The 17,282-nt window shown below is 36.5% G+C and overlaps 1 protein-coding gene across 17 annotated transcripts in view; it reads right to left on the bottom strand.

Moving 5' to 3' along the window:
• SLC44A5 (solute carrier family 44 member 5) overlaps positions 1 to 17,282 on the bottom strand; it is a 514,570-nt gene that overhangs the window by 230,551 nt on the left and 266,737 nt on the right. The gene's annotated exons all lie outside the window — the stretch shown is intronic.

Genomic DNA, 17,282 nt, shown 5'->3' with positions numbered 1-17,282 from the left:
GGAGATTTGAAAAATAACTAACAAAACTTTTATAAATTAAAAACATTATTGTTGATATTGAAAACTCAATGGATCTAGGCAAAATGGTGCATGCCTGTAATCCAAGCTACTCAGGAGGCTGAGGCAGGAGGCTCACTTGAGCCCAGGAGTTTAAGACCAACTGGGGCAACATAGTGAGACCCTGTCTCTAAGGGGAAAAAATCTCAATGGTTGAAATAACAACATTTTAGCAAAGCTGAAGATAGAATCAGTGACTAGAAGACAGAAATAAATAGATAATCCACAATGCAGCTCAGAAAAACACAATATGTAATATTAAAGTGATATAAAAGAAACAAAGAGTAGATTTAAAAGATCTAACAATCCTCTATCCAAAGTCCAGAAAGAGAAAATGGAGAAAAGGCAATACTGGAAAAGGTAATGGCAGAGAATCTCAAATTGATAAAAGACATGAATCCAAAGACACAAGAGACACAATACCTACAAACAGGACAAAGAAAAAATATCCATTCTAAGACACACTATAATAAAAACTGAAGAAGTATACATAATGAGAAAATCTTAAGCCGGTCAGAAAGCAAGCTAATATTATCTAAAGATTGACAGCACACTTTTGAACAGAAAAAAATGGAAGCCAAGAAGACAGGGGGAAAATAACATTAAGAAGTACTGAAAAAAAGTGACATAAAATTGTACATGTCTTTATTCATTCACATTTATTTAGATGCCACTATGTGTCAGAAACAGAAAAAAAATGCCTTCATGTAACTTACATTGTAGTGGTGGGAACAGATAATGAAAATGTAATTAAATATGTCAGATGCAATGGTGCAAATAGAATAGAAAAGGGAATAATAGTACCAAGAAAAAGGAGAATTTGCAATTTTTAAAATCACTGTGGTTTGAGAAGTTCTCACTGATCAAGTGACATTTGGACAAAGACCTGAGGGAAGTTGGAAAGAAAGTTAAAAAGATAGTTATGAAGAAGGCATTAAGGAAAAGATGGCAAATTCAAAGGCCATGTGGTAGCTCCAGGACATGGCTGGGGAAAAGCAAGAATGCCAGTGTGGCCATAGCAGTGGGAGTGACAGTGAGAGCAGCAGGAAACAAGGTTGGAGAGATAACAAAGCTAGGGTAAAGGATACCACTGAGACCTTCCAGGTGACTACAAAGATTTTTCCATTTTACTCTGAGTGAAATGGAAAGCTATTAGAGGGTTTTGATCAGAGCCATCTCGTGATCTGTTTTACATTTGTAAAGAATGACTTGAATGAGATTATAAGATGGAAAGAGAAGCAAGGAAACCAGCTGGGAAACTATTGCAATAATCTAGATTATGGTAAACATGGTGCCATGTACAAGGGTGGTAGTGTGCTTTAAGGAAAACTCTTTCAAGAATGAGGGCAAGAAAAAAACATTTTCACATAAGTGATAACTCAATTTACCAGCAATAGTACTTCACTGAAGGAATTTCAGAAAGCAAAGAAATCATCTCTGAAGAAAACTCGAAATTTAAGAAAGTATGGCAGGCAATGACATTGGGAGGTTATAATACAAATATTAATATTAAATAATATTATATAATATTACTAATATAATAAATTAAATGATAATGACAATAATGCATAATTTCTCGGGTTCCAAATAAAAAATGGTAGAACTAAAATTCTGCAAAATAGCATACATAACACAAGAAGGCTAATGACAGCACAAATGTTCTGGAATCCTTGAATTGTTAAAGAGGAGGATTAAGATTTTAAATTATTTTAAATTAAGCATCTGTGGTAAGCTTACAAGGATAACTGGAACAATAGAAATAGTGCATGACTTTCAAACCAGTAGAGCAATGTTTCTCAAGGGGAGTGTAAATGACAATTTGTGCAGGACATTTATTCATTAGACAAAACTATTCTGCCATTTATGCAACATATTCAGCATTCCTGAACTCTGCTCTCCAAATGCAAGTAGCACCCACTTCAGTCATTGTGATAATCTAAAAACACCACAGATTTCCAAATGTTTTCAGGGAGAGTACTGTATCACCTTTACATGAGAACCACTGAAGTTCATGGAGAAAACAAATTAATATAAAAGTTTAGCCACACTCAAAATGAAAAGCAAGATTTAAAAAATGTCAAGGAAAAAAAAACAAATAGAGAGGCCAACGGTGAAAAAACAGTATATAACTAATTATAATAATAAACATAATTGAATTAAATTTGCTGGAGTATTGGTTGAATTAAAAAAATATATTACCCAATTACATAATTACATTGTGTACAAGTAACACTTCTAAAACTTAAGAACACAGAAAGATTTTTTTAAGCATTAGAATACAGCATGGTCTTCTCTGCTGCTGAATTTTAACATTTTTTAAATGTTAAAAAATTTAAGTGTTTTTAAATATTAGCCAGAAGAAAGTTAGATTATATTATTAGATATATTACAAGATGTATATACTATTAGATGGTATATATTAGGAGATTTTGACATGCTTTAATTATTGCCAGGTCAAGGACACAAAACCACAAGTAAGGTATAAGTGATTTGAACAACTCAATTAGCAAGTTTGAAGATATGTGTGTCCATATATTCCTACATATATTTCTATACCTAAAATGGGTGAACACATATTCTTCTTTTATAAGAATGATCATTTAACTAATTTCTTGATTGAGTGATAATGTGCCAAAGAATATTACAGACACTTGACAGGCATTAACTAATTCAGTTAATTCTCATAAAACTGCCAAGAGATAGCTTTGTAAGGACAGAGTTTAAATCTGACCCTTTGTAATTTGGCTCTAGTGTCCATGTGTTTAACCCATATGAAACATTTTCTGAAGGAATATTTTCACAACATAATACTTAGAAATTTTCACAAATTTAACAAATTTATAGCTGCTAAAGGAAAAAAAATAATGAACCTTGTTAAAGATGGTAAAGGAAGACTATTCAGGAGACTACTGCAATTGGGCTTTGCGGTAGGGAAAAGAGATTGAACTCAACTCCCTGACAAAAAGTGTCTTCTTAACCTTGAGTCAGGTTCCTCTGAGACCTCTTCTTGACTAGGCCCTGATCTTAGGTTCTGCCCTTTGTCTGCTTATTCCAATTTTAGCAACCATCCTGTTGTGTTACTTTAGTAAGAATTCCCCTCCCTCAATATCTAATCAGATGCCTCATTCTCCACCCTTGATATCTTCTTCAGGAAGAATACTTTCAAGTCAGCCATTACAAAATCTCCCTTGCCCTGATGTTTTCCTCTTAGTAATTTTCTTTCCACTGACTCCCACCATGATCCTTGGCTATCAAATCCCATTTGTCCTTCTTGTATTCAGAGTTCAGCGAAGACTCTTTCACTCACTGCAAGACCCCTCTGCAGCCATCGCTTCCCCCTACTGAAAAACCCTATTGCAATAATCCCCTTCTTGAATAAAGTCTTCTTGACCATCTTTAACAAGTGCCTAAATAATTTTCAACACAGTCCACATGCTCTTGATCCAATACTGTTCATTTAGAAGTCAATAACAAGAATAACAGAAAAGGATAATTTTAAACTCCGTAAGTTGGATATTTAAAGCAAACATGCATACTTCCACATACTTCTAAATAACTCATGGGCCAAAGAAGAAATCATAACAAAACCTTTTCAAAAATCTTGGAATTGATTAATAAACTATTGCATACTGAAACTTGTGGGAAGCTGTGAAAGCAATACTTTGAGGGAAACATTAAATTAATCATAAAAAATTACCATTTTCGGTAATTCAATAGCAGCCAAATATCAGCAATTTCCTATGGTTTAAGCTAAACCTGTAGCCTTACATGCTTATATTAGAAAATAAGAAATGCTGAAAATTAATGAGTATAGCTTTGAACTTAAGAAGTCAGAAAACAATAGAATAAACTCAAAGAAAATAGAAAAAAGTAAATAAATTTAAAATTAAAAATAAGCAAAGCAGAAAAAATCCTACCTCAGAAAGACTAAAAGCTTTGAGAAAACTCATTGATTGATACATAAAAAAAGAAAACACAAATAAATGGATATTGAATATGAAAGGGGTGTATAACTACCAACATAGGAATGTTTAAAGATAAAAACATGAACAACTTTATGCCAATATTTATAAACTTATAAAAATGTATAAATTCATAGAAAAATATAACTGACCAAAACTTACTCAATAGGAAGCCTGAATTATAACTATTGAAGCATTTAAATGACAATGCAAAATCCATATTTTTTTTAAAGACCTATATTATTTTATAGGCAAGGTCTACCAAAGTTGTGAGGAACATATCTCAATATTCAAAATGTTCCAAAGAACAAAATACAAGAAAATATTCCCAAACTCCCATTTTATTATCTAGTATAATCTTAATCCCAAAAGCAAACAAAATTACTGTTTATTAAAGGAAAACTTCAGCCTTTCCCAATCATAAACATAGATACAAAAATTCCAAATTAATTTTTTAAGAAAATCTAACAATACAAGAAAAATGTGGTAAGAAATGGAAAGACCATTTAAAAATAGAAAAATTTATAAATGTTATTTTCACAGTAAATGATTTTTAAAAACCATATGATCATCTGAATGGATATTGTCAAAGAACAATTATACATATGGCATCATTTTACCCAGAGTTTTACTGTAAAGAAAAGAAAATAAATAGTGCTGATGGCCAGGCATGGTGGCTCATGCCTGTAATCCCAGCTCTTTGGGAGGCTGAGGCAGGCAGATCACCTGAGTTCAGGAGTTTGAGACCAGCCTGGCCAACATGGTGAAACCCTACCTCTACTAAAAATACAAAAATTAGCTGGGCATGGTGACGCATAGCTGTAATCCCAGGTGCTTGGGAGGCTGAGGCAGGAGAATCACTTGAACCTGGAAGGTGGAGGTTGCAGTGAGCTGAGATCGCTCCACTGCACTCTAGCATGAGTGACAAAACAAAACTGTCAAAAAAAAAAAAAAGAAAGAAGGAGGGAAGGAAGGGAGGGAGGGAGGGAGGAAAGAAGGAAGGAAAGAAGGAAGGAAGGAGAGAAAGAGAAAGAGAGAGAAAGAGAAAGACAGAAAGAAAGAAAGAAAGAAAGAAAGAAAGAAAGAAAGAAAGAAAGAAAGAAAGAAAAGAAAGAAAGAAAAGAAAGACAGAGAAAGAAAGAAAGAAGAAAGAAAGAAAGAAAAAGAAAAGAAAGAAAAGAAAGTGCTGAAGATCGAAGGAGACATAGGAATAAGGAAAAATTTTATTGTTATTTTTGCTTTGGTTTTTTTTAGGATGGGAGATAATACTGCATATTTGTATGCTAATAGAGATGATACAAGCAACATGGGAGTGATAGATGCAGCAAGAGATAGCAGGATGATTATAAGAACATAGTCCTTGTACCAGAAAGAGGAAATCAGATCCCGTGCATAAGGGGAGGGTTCCATCCTACAGTGGAGCAGAGGCAGTCCACTTGTTTTAGCAGATGGGAAGGCAGATTAGACACAGATGATATACTTGTGATGGGAAGATCATGAAGTACTCTTCTGAGCCACTCTGTTTTCTCTGTGAAGTACAAAGCAGGGTCAAAAGCTAATGGTGAGATTGGGTTAGGTAGAGGAGAGAATGATGGAGATTGAGGAGAAAGAAGAAGGTGGGAAATAATTAACCGTGAGAGTAGGAGAGTATATTGAACAAGAAAATGTAATGAGACATCCTCTCTCTTGATGTAAATTCTCTTGGTATTTCCTCACCTCACTGATATGGTTTGGATATTTGTCCACTCCAAATCTCATGCTGAAATGTGATCCTCAACATTGGAGGTGGGCCTAGTGGGTGATGTATGGGTCATGGGAGTGGATCCCTCATGAATGGGTTGCTGCCCTCTCCATGGTAATGAGTGAATTCTCACTCTATTAGTTCACGTGAGAGCAGGTTGTTTAACATGCCTGGTATCTCTCTTGCTCCTTCTCTTGCCATGTGACACGCCTGCTCCCCCTGTGTCTTCTGCCATGAGTAAAGGCATCCTTAGGCCTCACCAGAAGCCAAGCAGATGCTGGTGCCATCTTTGTACAGCCTGTAGAACCATGAGCTAAATAAATATCCTTTTGAATTACTCAGCCTCAGGTATTTTTTGTGGTAACACAAATGGACTAATATGCTCACTATCCAATCCTTACTATATAAAATATATTATATATAATATTATACATACAATATAATATATGTATAAATTATGTAATATATACATATATATGTATAAATTATATATATAATCCTTTCCTGGATTTTTCTCCTCTTCCTGACCTCTAAATATTAGAGTGCCTGAACTCAGTCCTCAGATGTCTTCTTTTCATTATGTTTCTGTGTGAGCTCACCTACTCCCAGGGCTTTAAATACCATCAACATGGTAAGGACTCATAAATTGGTATTTACATCTTCTTCCTCTGCCAGGAGCTCCAGACGTTTCTATCCAACTGCCCATGTGGCATCTATGCTTGGATAGCTAAAAAGCACCTCAAGTTCAACATGTCCAAAACAAACTTTTTATTTTTCTCTCCAACCTGTTTCCATTCAGTCTTCGACAGTTCAGTAAATGACACCACCATTCATCAAGTTGCTCGGGGAAGAAACTTAGCTTTCCCCTTGATTTCTGTTTCTCTTGTACCTCACATCCAATCCATCGGCAACTCATATGAGCTCTACCTCCAAAACAAACCCCAAATTGAATTCCTCTCACCACCTCCACCACTACTACTCTAAGCTACCAGCATCTCTTCTCAACATCATTGCAGTAGTTTATCTGACCCCCCATTAGTTCTACTCCCAGTCCTGGTTCATTCTCTACATGCAGTGGAGTGATCTTTTAAAAACGGATCAAGTCACATATTCTCTTGTTCAAAACTTTCCATTTTTTTATAGCATTTTGTACAAAGTCCAGTCTTCACTGTGATCTACCTGGCCCTACATGATCTGGCCTTGGCTGCCTCTCTAATCATATCTCCCCCTCACTCAATCTGCTTCAGCCATACCAGTTGTTTTACTGTTTCTAGCAGATGTCAAGCTCATCCTACTTCAGGGTCTTTGTATCTGTTTTGAATGGTACCCCAGAAATGTTGAGATTACTCACTCTTTTGAGTCTCTGCCTAAATATCACCTCTTCAAGCTTACATTTTTATCCAAAAAAAACCCCTGTCTTCTTTATCTCTCCCTCTTTATTATGCTTTATTTTTCTTGATTGCATGGATGTTATTTTGTTTTAGATATTTTGTAAATCTCCTCCATTAGAAAGAAGGTCCTATAAAGGCAGAGATTACCTTGTCACCACTGTGAACTGTGAATAGTGCCTGGCTATACACACACACACACACACACACACATACACACACACAATGGTTGAATGTATTCAAGCCCATTTCAAATGGCTTTGGAAACCATGACTAAATTCTCTCTTTCTATTTGGTAAATCTGTCTTTTAACTAATTTTGTTTGCATTATGTTTATTAATGTATGGATCCTGTACCCTCTAAAATCTGCTTGCTTCCTAGTAGAAGAATAGTTATTTCTTAAACTGACTTTCCCATCTTTAAAATAACACTGAAAATTTTGGGAATTAAGTACCGACAGAGATCACTATTTAGATGCAATTATTCATTCATCAGCATCATTTCAAATACATTGTATTATTCTTTAATTTGATCATGAACTTCCATTTGCCATAAGAAAGCATAGGCCTGTGGAAGGTACCCGGGGCTGATGTCAGAACACTCGGAGTGGATGCCTTACTTAGTCTCTGATTAGTATAGAAACCTACGAAAGCTTCTGTTAATCAATGATTCCACCACTTCATGTGTTAAACAGGAACAGCTGCCCTAATATGCTTTCAAAGAATTATCTATGACTAAGTATAAAGGAGTTGAAGTGTTGGGAGAGAAGGTATAAAATATTTTCTATTAAGATCATTGCAGGAATTATTGAGGTCTTTCACTGGTTTCTATCTCTTTAAACTTACAGGAAAAGCTCATAAAATTTCAAGTGAGGTTAATATGGATTTTGTAAAGTAAGGATAATTTTTATTAAAATAATCACTTATTTTACCTACTTCTAGCTTCTAATACTTTGGTAATAATTAAGTCTCTGGATAAATAATATAGAAAGTGTTTTGATAGAAATATTTTAAAATAATCTTTGAGATACCATGGAAAACAAGAGATGCTAAAAATCTGCATTTGATGGCTGTTTTGATTTTTGAAAGGAAAGAGGGTTTATTCTGAATACTGAGTCTGGATTCTATTTCAAATAAAATCAACTGTATTAAGTGTAGAGCATGTAAACCCTTCTTAAAATTGAAAGTGATGATTTCTAGAGACTCTCATAGGTGAACTAAAAACTAAACTCAAACAAAAATACCCTAATTTTTTCTTTTCTTTTTTCTCTCCTCCTCTTTATTAATTTTTTTGCCTTATTTGCACCTTGTTTGTTGAATTAGATTGATAGGCTAGTTCATAGTTATAGAAACAAATATATCTAGGTTTCAGTAAGTCAGTTTTGTTTTTCATTATACCTTAATGGTTTAGTAAATATAAGCAAATGATAGCACAGTTAGATAAAATTATAATTCCCAAAGCTTAATTTTGTAAAAAAGAATGAGTCTGTGACAACCCAAGGAATGAAAAAGTTTTAAAACATTTTTATTAACTACTCAAATTAAACATAAAATAATATTCAATTAAATATATAAAAGACCAAAAGCTGAAAAAGATTATGAATGTTTTCCATCTCAGTGAATGGCATCACCATTTATCCAGTTCAGTCCTCTCCACCATCTGAAACAATTTGGCTAAGTTGCTGTAACAAAGGAATCCAAAAAATGCTCTATCACAAATAAAAAATGCAAAATGAGTAGAACAAAGGCAGTGGGGAGGCTCTGCTCCACAAGACTATTCAAGAATCTGGGCTTTGTCTATCTTGCCCTAAAGTTCAAGTCTGCATAGATGGAAACATGATCATCAGCAAGGTGTCCATGTCCCAGCCCATGGGAAGGCACTTAGAGTCCAGGGCAAGCAACTTTGTATTTTAGGAGGGGGCCCGAATGTTGGCCCAAATTTAGTCCACGATCATATGTAACTGAAAGACAGCTTGACAAAAGAAGACGTTAGCTAGGTGGTCACCTGTGCAGCTCAAACTCAGAGTGACGTAGGTGGCACTATCTCTAAATGGAAGAAAGGAATAATAGATACTGGGGTATTTAATGGTTTCTGCTACACACATCCCAAATCTAATCCATCACTGAGGTAAATCTATTTGCCTCCTAGACATTTCACAAAAGCACACATTTCCCTCCATTTCCACTGCCACAGACCTTGTCTGAGATATGATCACCTCTCACCTGTTTTGCTACAATAACCTCCTGACTAGTCTCCCTACCTTTACATTAGCCTTTGCTCCCAAAACAATTGTCTTCATTACAGCCAAAAGGCTCATTTTGAAATGTAAATCTAACCATGTCATAACTCTGAATAAAAATTTTCAATTGCTTATCATTATTCTTAGGAATCCTTGACAAGAACTCTAAAGTCCTAAAGATTTGACTCTCCTTTCCTCTAGTCTCACCTCTCACTATTCTCCTCTCTCCACTCCACTCCTACTCAGTACTGCAATCACATTTGCCTTCTGTTTCTCAACCACAGCATGCTCTCTCCCACCACTAAGATTCTGAACGTGTTCATCCCTCTGACAAGAATATTCTCTTCCATTTGCCTCACTGACTTATACATCAGTTCTCCACTCCAACTGCTTTCTCAGAGAAAGCATCCCTGAGCCAGACATTGTCAAATCCCCTGTAATACATTGTCATAGCTCCCTGCAATTTTGTCACTGTTGGTAATGATACATTTATTTTTGTGATTATTTGAGCTGGGGAAGTCTGCAGCTTTAATTTTGGCTTGTTGCTTTCAATTATGTCTTGCCACATCGGTTGTGTTCTCTTCTCTGGGTGCTTGTCTCCTTCCAGCTTTAGACATTCATGAGACTGGTCTGGCTTACAGTGAAGAACCTCAAATTACAAATCCTGATAATATTAGCTTCCCTTTTTGTTCCTTTACCCATTCTCACCTCTAGCAATCTCCCTCAGGTAAGAATCTAGGTTACAGTTACCAAGATAGTTAGCCTATGTGGCTCCCCTTTTTGCCCCACTCTCTTGGGGTTTTAAGAGTGGAACTTGGACTTTGCGGGAATCTTCCTCACTTCTCCTACAGCTCTCCCATGCCCCTATAACTATTTTCTTCAATTGAAAGTTCATTAAATGGGCCTTTCAGAACTGTGACATATATGTTTATAGAAATCTATTTAACCCAAGATCTAAGAAGAGTGGTTTTTTTCCCCAAGATAGAGGATTAGAAGCTTTTAGTGTGCCTCAGCCACTTGAAAATATCATGGTGGCTCACGCCTGTAATCCTAGCACTTTGGGAGGCCGAGGAGGGCGGATCACAAGGTCAAGAGACCAAGACCATCCTGGCCAACATGGTGAAACTTCGTCTCTACTAGAAATACAAAAATTAGCTGGGCATGGTGGCGCATGCCTGTAGTACCAGCTACTCAGGAGGCTGAGGCAGGAGAATCTCTTGAATCAGGGAGGCAGAGGTTGCAGTAAGCCAAGATCATGCCACTGCACTCCAGCCTGGTGACAGAGCAAGATTCTATCTCAAAAAAAAAAATTAATTGCAGGATAATGCATAATGATCAACTTTGTGAGCTTTATTTAATTCAAGAAGAAAAATGAAAATCCACTTGAATCATGTAGGACACCCCAGATCCCAGGGAAGTGAACACGAGCAAACTTCCCCCATGACACCAATTTGCTGATAAAAGCGAGTGAAGCTCCAGTACTTGAGAGAGGCAGAGAGCCTCCCTCTGTGACTCATCTTTCCACTGAGGATCTGATCAATCAAGGTCAAGGGGGAGCACTGTGTTTCTCCCAAGCCCTGGAGCTAAGTTGGGGAGAGGCTTCCTGATACTGTGAGGGAAAGGCGCCAGGAAAAGCTGTAGACATTTTCCCAGACCCAGGGTTGAGAGCTAGATGTCATTTTTAATCTGGTCACATACAAAATCAGCCATTCTTTGGCAACCTGGTAGCATTGCCATGTAGGCACTTTAGTCTCAGGCCAGAGATTGGAGAACCTGCTCTGGATCAGGGTAAGGGCTTACATAGCAAGAACTGTGGAACACACCTCAGTAGTAGGTGCTGGAATTTTGCTCCCTACCCCCCAACTGCAATCCTGGGGCAGAAGAAAAACTGCTATTGCTGCAGTTTCCTCTGGCTGGCAAGACTTGTAGCCACAGCCAGCTTGAAGACATGAAACGGGTCTATGTGCACTATTGCTGGGTACCCCAGTCTGCTACCCTGAGGTTATGATGAAGTGGGGCCCTCTCCACCCCATGCCCAGGCAGATTTCCAGGGACTTGGAGCACCTGCTCACCTGGATCAGCAGCCTGAGCTACACCATCCCTCCTGTGCAAAGATCCTAGTACAGGAAGGCCCTCCCTCCTTCATGCACAGGCAGAACTCCAGGTATTTGGGGCACCCACTCATCTGGTCCAGCCTCCTGAGCCACCCCACCTTTCCTGACTTAGAGTGTGTTACAGCAAGGCCTTCTCTGTTCCACATCCAAGCAGATCTTTAGGCATCTGGAGCATCCACTGTCTTGGATTAGGAGTTCAGCTCACCCCACAACCCCAGGCAAGGAAGTTGGAGCCAAGGAGGTTTCCCAGCTGCATGCTTAGGCACACCTCTAAGCACTTGGTAGCTACCCACTGGATTCTCCCTTGGGACTGGTGCTTGTGCCTGCCAGCAGGCGACTTCTAGGTGGGCCATCTTTGTCTTGCCCATCATGGCCTCCACTGCCCACCAGAGCTGAGCAGGGAGCTCAGACCACTATGCATTCCATGAATTGGCCCATTATCTGAGGCAACAAAGAGCTTTTGCTAGTAAATAAGGATCAAGTAAGTACCCAGACGTGTTAGCTGCAGCCAATTCTTACCTATAAGCACAATCTATGGGCTTGTAGGTTGAACTGCACAGCCCAATATAATACCTGCCAAAAAAATGTGCATAAGGCTATAGAAGCAAAACCAAAGAACCCTACCCAGCATTCTCTACCATCGTACTCCCTAGGAAGGGAAGGGATAGGAAAATGAACAAAAAATAATAATATTATACAAAAAGAAAAAAATAAAAAATCCTACCAGCATGAAAACAATGACAAAAATTAAAACTAATAGCATCTCCAGATGAGAAGCAACCAGCTCAAGAATTCTGGCACCATGGAACATCTGAAGGTAGTGTCACCATTAAAAGATTGCATTCTGTCTTCTGAAATTGAAAAACTCACTTAAGGAATTTCAAAATATAAGTGAAAACTATATTGAGAGACTAGACCAAGAAAAAGAAATAATTATTTCAGAACTTGAAGACTGATCTTTCTAACTAAATCAGTCAGACAAAATATTTTTTTAAAAAAATTTTAAAAAGTAAACAAAGTCTTCAAAAAATATGGGATTATTTAAAGCAACCAAACCTATGAATTATTGGCATTCCAGAAAGAAGGAGAAAAAGTAAACAACCTGGAAAACACTTGATCTTAGCCAAAAGGCCGAGAAGCGATACAACCTGGAAAACATATTTGAGGAAATAATTTATAAATATTTCCCTACTCTGCTAGAGAGGGAGGCATCCAGATACAAGAAATCCAGAGAACACCAGTAAGATACTATACAAAACAAACCCCACAAAGGTATATAGTCACCAGACTGTCAAAGGTCAATGCTAAAGAAAAAATCTTAAAGGCAGCTAGAGAAAAAGGTCAGATCACATACAAAGGTAACTCTGTCAGTCTAACGGTGGACTTTTCAGCAGAAACCTTACAAGCCAGGAGAGATTGAGGGCCTATTTTCAGTGTTCTTAAAGATAAGAAATTCTGACCAAGAATTTCATATCCTGCCAAACTACGCTTAATAAACAAAGGAGAAATAAAATCTTTTCCAGACAAGCAAGCACTAAGGGAATTTCTATCACTAGATCAGTCTTACAAGAGATCCTTAAGAGAGCTCTAAACATGGAAATGAAAGAATGATACTTGCTACCACAAACACACGCTTAAGTACAGAGCCCACAGACCCTGTAAAGCCCCCACACAATAGAAAGTAAAAAGCAACCAGCTAACAACTTCATAATAGGATCAAAACCTCACATATCAATATTAATCTTAAATGTAAATAGTCTAAATGCCTCAGTTAAAAGGCAAAGAGTGGCAAGTTGAATAAGTAAACCAGACACATCTGTCTATTACCTTCAAGAGACCTATCTCACTTGTAATGACACCCACAGGCTCTAAGTAAAGGGTTGGAGAAAGATTTATCATCCAAATGAAAAAAGAGCAGAGGTCACTACACTTACATCAGATAAAACAGACTTTAAACTAGCAACAAACAAGGGCAAAGTGGGGCATTACACAATTATTAGGGATTCAACTCAACAAGAAGATGTAACTATCCTAAATCTATATGCACCCAAGATTGGAGCACACAGAATCATAAAACAAGTACTTCTAGACCTATGAAAAGACTTAAACAGCCACATAATAGTGAGGGACTTCAGCTTCCCACCAAAAACACTATTCAGACCATCAAGGCAGAAAACTAACAAAGAAATTCTAGACTAAAAGTTCAACACTTCACCAATTAGACCTAATAGTCATCTACAGAATACTCCACCTATCAACCACAGAATATACATTCTTCTCATTTGCACACAGAAATTAATCCAAGACGGACCACATTCTTGATCATAAAGCAGTCTCAATAAATTTTCAAAAACTGAAATCATACTTTATCTCAGACCACAGTGGAATAAAAATATAAATCAATACCAAGAAGATCCCTCAAAACCACACAATTACATAGAAATTAAACAACTTGCTGTTCAATAACTTCTAGGTAAGCAATTAAAGTAATGGAGAAATCAATAAATTCTTTGAAATAAAATGAAAACAGAGACACAACATAACCAAATGTCTGGGATGCAACAAAAGTAGTGTTAAGAGGAAAGTTTACAGTACTAAACACCTACATCAAAAAGTTAGAAAGATCTCAAATTAATAATCTAATATCACATCTAGAGGAACTAGAAAAACAAGAACAAATTAACCCCAAACCTAACAGAAGAAAAGAAATAACCAAAATCAGAGAATAACTAATTGAAATTGAGACCGAACTGAGACCCTTTGAAATTGATACAAAGGATCAATGAAACCAAAAGTTGCTTATTTGAAAGGATACCCAAGATCAATAGACCACTAGCTAGATGAACAAGGAAAAATAGAGTGAGGATACAAATGAGCACAATCACCAGCGACAATGATGACATTACAGCCAATCCCATAGAAATACAAAAGACCTCAGAGACTATTCTGAATACCTTTATGCACAGAAACTAGAAAATCTAGAGGAAATGTATAAATGCCTTGAAACACACATTCTCCCAAGATTGAATCAGGAAAAAATTGAAACCCTGAACAGATCAATATCAAGTGCTGAAATTGAATCAGTAATGAAATAGCTACCAATGAAAAGAAGCCCTAGGCAAGATGAACTCACAGCCAAATTCTATCAGACATACAAAGAGGAGCTGCTACCAATTCTACTGAAACTATACCAGAAAATTGAGGGAGAGGGACTCTTCCCTAACTCATTCAATGAAGCCATCCTCACCCTGATCCCAATGTGTGTGAGGACACAACGAAAAAAGAAAACTATAGGTCAATATTCCTGATTAACACAGATATAAAAATCCTCAGCAAAACACTAGCAACATGAATCCAGCATCACATTAAAAAAGGTAATTCTCCACGATCAAGTGGGCTTCATTTTTGGTATATAAGTTGGTTCAACATACACAAATCAATAAATGTGATTCATCTTATAAACAGAATTAAAAATAAAAATAACATATGGTCATCTCAATATATGCAGAAAAAGCTTTGATGAAATCCAACCTCACTTTACGATTAAAACCCTTAAGAAACAAGGCATTCAAGGAATATATCTCAAAATAATAAGAGCCATCTATGAAAACCCACAGCCAACGTCATACTGCACATGCAAAAGCTGGAAACATTCCCCTTGAGAACTGAAAGAGATAAAGATGCGCACTTTTACCACTCCTAGTCAAAATAGAACTAGAAGTGCTAGCCAGAGCAATCAGATAAGAGAAATAAATAAAAGGTATCCAAATAGGAGAAATCAAACTCTCTCCCCACAGATAATATAATTCTATATCTAGAAAACCCTAAAGAATCCCCCAAAAGGCTCCTAGACCTGATAAACAACTTCAGTAAAATGTCAGGATACAAAATAAATGTACAAAAATCAGTACCATTTCTATACACCAAAAACATTCAAGCTGAGAGCCAAATCAGGAACACAATTTCAATTACAATAATAGCACAAAAATATTTAGAAATACATCCAACCATGGTGGTTAAAGATCTCTACAAGGAGAGCTACAAAACACTGCTAAAAGAAATTATAGAGATATGATGCAAAAACATTCCATGCTCATGGATTCAAAGAATAAATATCATTAAAATGAACATACTGCCCAAAGCAATCTACAGATTCAATTCTATTCCTATCACACTACCATTTTCACAGAAATAGAAAAAAACTATTCTAAAATTCATATGGAACACAAAGAGCCCAAATAGCCCAGACAATTCTAAGCAAAAAGAACAAAGTCAGAAGCATCACATTACCAAACTTCAAACTATATTATAAGGTTGTAGTAACCAAAACAGCATGGTACAAAAACAGACACATGGATCAATAGAACAGAATAGAGAACTCAGAAATAAAGCCACATACCTAAAGCCATATGATCTTCAGCAAGTCAACAAAAATAAACAATGCGGAAAGGACTCTCTATTCAATATATGGTGCTGGGATAGCTGGCTAGCCATATGCAGAAGAATGAAACTGGACTCCTACATATCACCATAGACAAAATTTAACTCAAAATGGATTAAATATTTAAATATAATACCTCAAACTATAAGAATCCTAGAAGAAAATTCAGACAAAACCATTCTGGACATTGGCCTTGAGATAAAATTTATGACTAAATCCTCAATAGCAATTGCAACAAAAGCAAAAATTAACAAGTGAGAACTAATTAAACTAAAGCACTTCTTCACACCAAAAGATACTATCAACAAGGTAAACAGGACAGCCTACAGAATCAGAGAAAATATTTGCAAACTACACATCCAACAAAATTCTAATATTCAGAATCAATAACTAACTTAACAAGCAAAAAACAAATAACCCCATTGAAAAGTAGGCAAAAGACATGAACAAACACTTCTCAAAATAAGACATACAAGAGGCCAACAAATATATGAAAAGATTGTCAACATCACTAAGCATCAGAGAAATCCAAATCAAAACCGTAATGAGATACTATCTCATACCAGTCAGAATGGCTACTATTACAAAGTCAAAAAAACAGTGGATGTTGGTGAGACTACAGAGAAAGGGAATGTTTAAACACTGTTGGTAGGAATGTAAATTAGTCCAGCCACTGTGGAAAGCAGTTTGGAGATTTCTCCAATAACTTAAAACAGAACTATCCTTTGATCCAGCAATCCCATTACCTGAGTACTTATCCAAAAGAAAATAAACCATTCTACCAAAAAGACAGATGTACTTGCTTGTTCACTGCAGCATATTTATAACAACAAAGACATGAAATCAACCCAGATACCCATCAACAATGGATTGGACAAGGAAAATGGGTACATATATACCGTGGAATACTACACAGTCATAAAAAGAATGAAATCATGTCCTTTGCAGCAACATGGAAGCAGCTGGAGGCCATTATCCTAAATGAATTAACACAGGAACAGAAAACCAAACACTGCATGTTCTCACAAGTGGGAGCTAAACATTAGGTACTCATGAACATAAAGACTGCAACAGTCAACATTGGGGACTACTAAAGTAGGGAGAAAAAAGGGAAGTAAGAGTTGAAAAACTGTTGGGCATTATGCTCAGTACCTGGGTGACAGGATCACATTTGTACTCCAAACCTTAACATCACACAAAATACCCAGGTAACAAGCCTGCACTTGTAGACCCTGAATCAAAAATAAAAGTTGAAAAAATAAGTTATTTTGGCTCCCAATTAGTCTTACATATTTGATCCAAATTTCACTACATTTGGCTGATAGTCTTAATAATTGTAT

The sequence above is a fragment of the Pan paniscus genome, chromosome 1 (genome assembly GCF_029289425.2).
Source record: "Pan paniscus chromosome 1, NHGRI_mPanPan1-v2.0_pri, whole genome shotgun sequence".
NCBI lineage: Eukaryota > Metazoa > Chordata > Mammalia > Primates > Hominidae > Pan > Pan paniscus.
Note: the sequence above shows the minus strand (reverse complement) of the source record. Positions and strands in the feature narration are given on the sequence as shown.